Here is a 6,171-nt window from a genome sequence, read left to right as displayed (position 1 = left end):
ATACAGGTAACCAGGGATGCGGTATCGGACTCGGGACTCGAGTAAGACTATATATAACTACCCGAGTCCCGAGTCCACACGCCCAGCACCAAATACTCAAAATTTTAAGGCCGCAAACTGTATACAGTAAATGTGGAATAGCATAAAGTGGAATATTTTACAACTATGTAGCCTATTGTATGTGGATGAATTATATAACACCCCTATAAAAGTGGACGCTGAATGATACCCTTTTTTAGTTAGCCTACCTAAATGGGTTAAATACAGGCTTTAGAGGGGACCCCATGAAATTGCACATTTGGCTGGAGTAGGACTCATGACTTTGGACATTTTAACCGACTCCGCAGCTCTGCTGATGGCAACAACGTGATTCAAGTGACACGCCAGTTGTATTTAGTAAGTTGCCGGACTTTTAGAATAAATTAACTGATGTCGACGAGAGCCTATATCAGCAGTCTTTGTGCGTCTTAACTAATAATAGATTAATGATAACAAGAGTGATTATTATTTTAATTCATGACTATTTTTGACAAAATTGATTTTGACCTATCAGGAATACATTGATTTAAAAAACGCATTGTTGGAGGAATTACTGCGTTAGATAAATGTAGTAATATCGACTCCAAAACGAACGCACATTTGACTTCAAAATACTGTAAAAAGAGCCTGCTGTGTTTTTTGTGTGTTTATTTGAATTATAAATGGTGTCTTAAATATCATAAATGCCAGATGGTAGTAATTAACCTTTTGTGACTTACGCGGTATAAACACCAAAGTGACCAAACACAAAAAACAGGAAATTTTACACTCGGAAAATTGACAATTTAAGGCAGTGGGAAATAGATTGGCAGCTTGGGCGAAACAGTGGGTCAGGCTTCACAATTTGGCCCATAACAGCGTAGCAATTCCCCAAAAAACAAAACAAACAAAGAAACACGTCCACATTTTGTCTGGCCGCATCGTAGCCTAGAATGATGTGTGTTGTAAAGATAATGCCATATAGCAGTGGTTCTTAAACTTTTTGAGAGACGCCCCCCTTTTACAATTTTAACCAAACTCGCACCCCGCCTTGTTTTAAAATTAAAAAACATAAAGCATAACAGCAATTTATTTCCAGGTGATTTGCATCAATGCAAAGGATGTAACTGTTTTTAACCTAGCCTAACCCAGGGTTGCCATATTTTGAAACCCGGAATTTCAGACAAATTATCCGCGGTTGCTGTGGCCAACTCCAAATCAGGGACCCTAAAAAACTCGGAAATGACGTCGAAAAGTTATGTCAAAACATGCCGTATTTTTTATATTAAAAGATTGAAACAATGGTGTGCTGCGTGAAAAATGCCTTTGTATATAGTTTAAGTTTCACAAATGTTTATTTTCGATGGTGCGATTAGACGCACGGCGCATTCTGGTCGTTTAAGTCAGGGGCGTGCAACCTTTCATACTGCCGGGCCAAATATATGTATTCGGATTAGACCACGGGCCACTTGCATATCTCGCCGTCTACCTGTTAGTGCAGTGGTCGACAAACGTTTTGTTGCGGCCCAAAGTAGCCTTTTCGGAGCTACTTGAAGGCCCACTACGTAAAACTACTACGGAAACAGTGGCGGATTCAGGAGGATATTTGGTTTTAAGGTGAAATAGTCTACATATACGAGCGAAGCGCGAAAAATTTGCGTATACATAGAGTTAAAGTTGGCAAAAAATATAGTTTTACAGGCTCACAAGACCACATTTGGCACGTGGGTCTTTCCAAGCTGAGCCAATTTAAAACAATATATGCCACACCAATTGTTAAAATAAAGTCCAATGAATGTACGGCGTACCGCTATCATGCGGCCGACAACTACGGTACATGATAACACCAATCAATTGAAAAATAAATCGTGGACCACAGTTGGCCTACCACTGTGTTAGTGACTACCACAAAAAAAATTGCTCACACACGTACGTTGAACCGAACAATGCCACCTTAAAAGCGACTAATTTTCTCAGCTGTGCAAACTTATTTAGATCGAGATGTTCGCGGTAAAAAACTACTTTTTAGCTGCGCTGTTTGTTTCTTTTTTTTACAACTCACATGAACATTGAAATTGAATATAAAACAATTACATTTCAAATGAGCGAAAAAGATCAAACGGACATTTTTAATAAGCTTTCTTTACATGGCCATAAGTAGCTATTCGAAAGCATTTCAAGAACAAAAAAATTGCAGCGCTCAATGCAATTCACTTTCACACAAAGTTGTTTTTCACAAAAGTAAATTTACATGCTATATAAGGCGACCTAGACTAAGGAACAGTCAGGAAGTTTCAATATTTTAACAGTTACCTGAATGTTTAGTGGTGCGGGCCAAAAACCAAAGCACACCGCGGGCCACATATTTTGGTTCCGCGGGCCGCAGGTTGCACCTGCACGCCCCTGGTTTAAGTTGTCCTACCTTTGTATTTAACTGAGATACATGTGCCTTGCTTGTAAACTAAACATTCTGCTTCCCGTTCAAATTGTACTATTTCTTAAGCATGGATATTTTACTTGTATTTCACTCGTGGATTTAAATTTTCCCTTAGAAGTAAATAAATTTGAGATCCAAACTCAGCTCGACTTTTTAAAAGAGATCATGTTTAATATAGAAATTCGGCTAATATATAGCAGCTTGGCCAGATAAAAATTTTGTGAGTAGCTAAAATTAGACTTTAAACAACTCTAAAAATGTGAGTTTCCACAGTAGGTTTAGCGGTAGCAAATGATGTTTAACTGCAACTCCATATTTAATAAAAAGGAAAATATATAATCTCGCTTGTTCAGGGTTTGCCAACATTTAACATGCAGTACAAAAATAAAAAACATGCTGGGTAAAAGTTTCTGACTGTGCCTAATAAAACAGAACGCAATACGCAAAACAATCTTTTCCAAAGCGAAAAAAATGACTAAAAAGCTATAATCTTGGTAGTGTGTGACGTAACAACGAACAGTATTTTCAAACAATGAACAGTATTACCACTTGGCGAGTTACTTTCTGTGAGATAAGCTATTTATTGAACAGTACAAAAATTCAACAAATATCGTTTCCAATCGCGCGCGTGCGTGCGGCGCACATCATGATTTCCTCGGATAGCCGATTAGAGTGTGTAACTTAATCACGTGATTAATGCGTTCGTTAGCATAAAGTTTTTGTGGAATCATCTCGTCACAAAACGAAAATACTAATTAAAATCAACAGAAATATTCTACATAACAGAAAAAACGAATGTGTGATAACTCGATGTTGTTTATTCAAATATCACTTCACCTTAATAAACTTTAGTCATAATTCATACAGAGTTTGTCAATTTTTCGCGCCCCCCTTGTGAACCTCACACGCCCTCCAACGGGGGTGCGCCCCCCAGTTTAAGAACCACTGCCATATAGCGCTTAGTACAGGGCTTATCGACTCGTTTTTTTCCGTAGAAAAGAATGACAATTTTCGACAATTTGGGCAACTGTAGGCTATGAGTCCCAGCAGATGGGCCTACAACTTAAATTACGTCTGAGACACGTAACTTCCAACGTCGAATATACGCTGTCCGGAACCACACTTTTACGTAAAAATAACGTTCATGTTGAACGTATAAAATGGGTCAATTTAACAGCGCAATTTTTTGGTTAATTTAACAGCGCAATGAAAATGACGTTCATGATAACCGTATAAATAACTTACTTGCCCAACGTAGTTTTTCAGTTGCATTTCAACGTGAAAATAACGTTAAAGTTTAACGTATAAAAGAGAACGTTTAACGTGGTTGCACAACGTAGTTTTCAACGTCGTATCTACGTCGTCTGGAATAGACACTTTTACGTAAAAATTACGTTGAGTTGCAATGTCTTATCCACCAAACTTAACCAAAAATCTTCGTTGTTGCAGAGAGATTCTTAAGTGAATGTAGGCTATTATACGAATTTCCAAATGCACAAAAGTCCTAGATCCCTGCGGATTAATTTTTTTTTAATAAAATGCTCAAAAATCCAGGGAGTCGAACCGGAACTGAACCGGAACTTTATGAACCGGTTTTGGGTCAATTTTGTCCGAACCGTAATCGAACCTGAACCGGATTTTGTAAGATTTTAAGGAGCCGAACCGGAACTGAACCGAATATTTTGAAAGTACCTGAACCTTAACCGAACCCGAACCTGTAAATATAAGCGGTTCGCTCCAGCATGACGTCACAACTTCTATTTTACAGAGTCAAGTTACGCCATGTTCGAAATGTTATGAAAAATATATGAATATTGAATAAATAAAACGTTGCTTTTTTTTAATTTTTAGATATTTCAGTAATAAGTTGATGTTTTTTTCATACGTCACGTAACTTAGATTAAATGACTTACAATTCAAAGATTATTCTCAGGGACGCCGGCGCGATTTCAGGGCAAAGGGGGCGACTTTTTTGGTAAGGGCAACCTAGACCGCAGGCGAGCGTAGCGAGGCGAAATATTGGGGTGTCCGGCGGTACTCCCCCGGAAAAATTTTTGCGGCCACGACCTCTAGATTGGCTTAAAATGGTCTAGATTGGCTTAAAATGGTACTCGGCTTGAGCCAAGTTTCTTATAAAAAATGCGTGTACAACACTTCTTTATGATTTCCGTCGCATAATATTTAACGTTGTGAAAGCAATATATCATTTTTCATGAAAAGTGCACTTCACCCCCCCCCCCCTTGCCCCCCTTAGCAAAGGGCAGGAGGGCCCCCGCCCCCGCCCCCCCCCCCTCTCCGGCGTCCCTGATTATTCTCTATATTTATCGGCCCACATTTTGAGATTTAACGCAACTTGTATTGTATCCGAACCGGAACTTTATGAACCGGTTGAGAAATAACGATGGTCGAACTGGAGCTGAACCGGAACTTTTAAATTGCTTAAAACCGAAACCGGAACTGAACCGGATTCCGAAAAAATCCTTGAACCCGAACCGAACCTGAACCGGAAAAGTAAAACGGTTCGACTCCCTGCAAAAATCTCACTTTCAATGCAAGATGCACTCACAGATGTGTGTCAACAAACTGTGATCTAGCCTTTCTCAAGATGTTTTGACCAACGATTTCGGCTTACGTATCATTAGTACACCGAAAATCCATCGCAGACTTACCGAATCTGTCGATCAATGATGCAAGCAGGGCAGGCTAGAAAAACAATTAGCCTGCAGCGAGGTTTGAACCAGGGAGTCGAACCGGAACCGAACCGGAACTTTATGAACCGGTTTTGGGTCAATTTTTTCCGAACCGTAACCGAACCTGAACCGGTTTTTATGAGATTTTAAGGAGCCGAACCGGAACTGAACCGAATAATTTGAAAAAACTGAACCTTAACCGAACCCGAACCTGTAAACAAAAGCGGTTCGCTCCAGCATGACGTCACAACTTCTATTTTACAGAGTCAAGTTACGCCATGTTTGAAATTTTATGAAAAATTGAATAAAAAAATCGTACATTTTTTATTTTTTAGATATTTCAATATTGAGTTGCTGTTTTTTTAATAAGTCACGGAACTTAGATTAAATGACTTACAATGCAAATATTATTCTCTACATTTATCGACCCACATTTTGAGATTTAACGCAAATTATATTGTATCTGAACCGGAACTTTATGAACCGGTTTTGCAATAACGATGTTCGAACCGGAGCTGAACCGGAACTTTTAAATTACTCCGAACCGAAACCGGAACTGAACCGGATTCCAAAAAAATCCTTGAACCCGAACCGAACCTGAACCGGAAAAGTCAAACGGTTCGACTCCCTGGTTTGAACTCACAGCCTCTGGTTCACATCGGGACCGTTGTTCTACCAGCTGAGCTACACAGGCTCAGAGAGATAAGATCGTAAGCCATCACAAGGATATCGCGGGCCACATTTGGTCAGCGGGTGTGTAATTGTACCACGCTGATATTACATAGATAAAGAAAATATAAAATGTGGCCATTATATTTAACCACGTGTTTATCAGCTCACTACCTCAAATTGCTTAAACATAGTTATTAGTATTCTATGCCTCGCCACTCCCGCCTTTATGACTACACTACAATAAATGAAATATTTGTATCTGCGTAGTACGTGTCCACCTAACTTACAATATCTAAGGTCCAATAAGATAGCGAAAAAACTCACGAATCCAAATTTGAAATACTTTTATTGTGA

The sequence above is a fragment of the Ascidiella aspersa genome, chromosome 4 (genome assembly GCF_963924565.1).
Source record: "Ascidiella aspersa chromosome 4, kaAscAspe10.2, whole genome shotgun sequence".
In the NCBI taxonomy this organism is placed as follows: domain Eukaryota; kingdom Metazoa; phylum Chordata; class Ascidiacea; order Phlebobranchia; family Ascidiidae; genus Ascidiella; species Ascidiella aspersa.
This window is presented reverse-complemented; position numbering follows the sequence as displayed.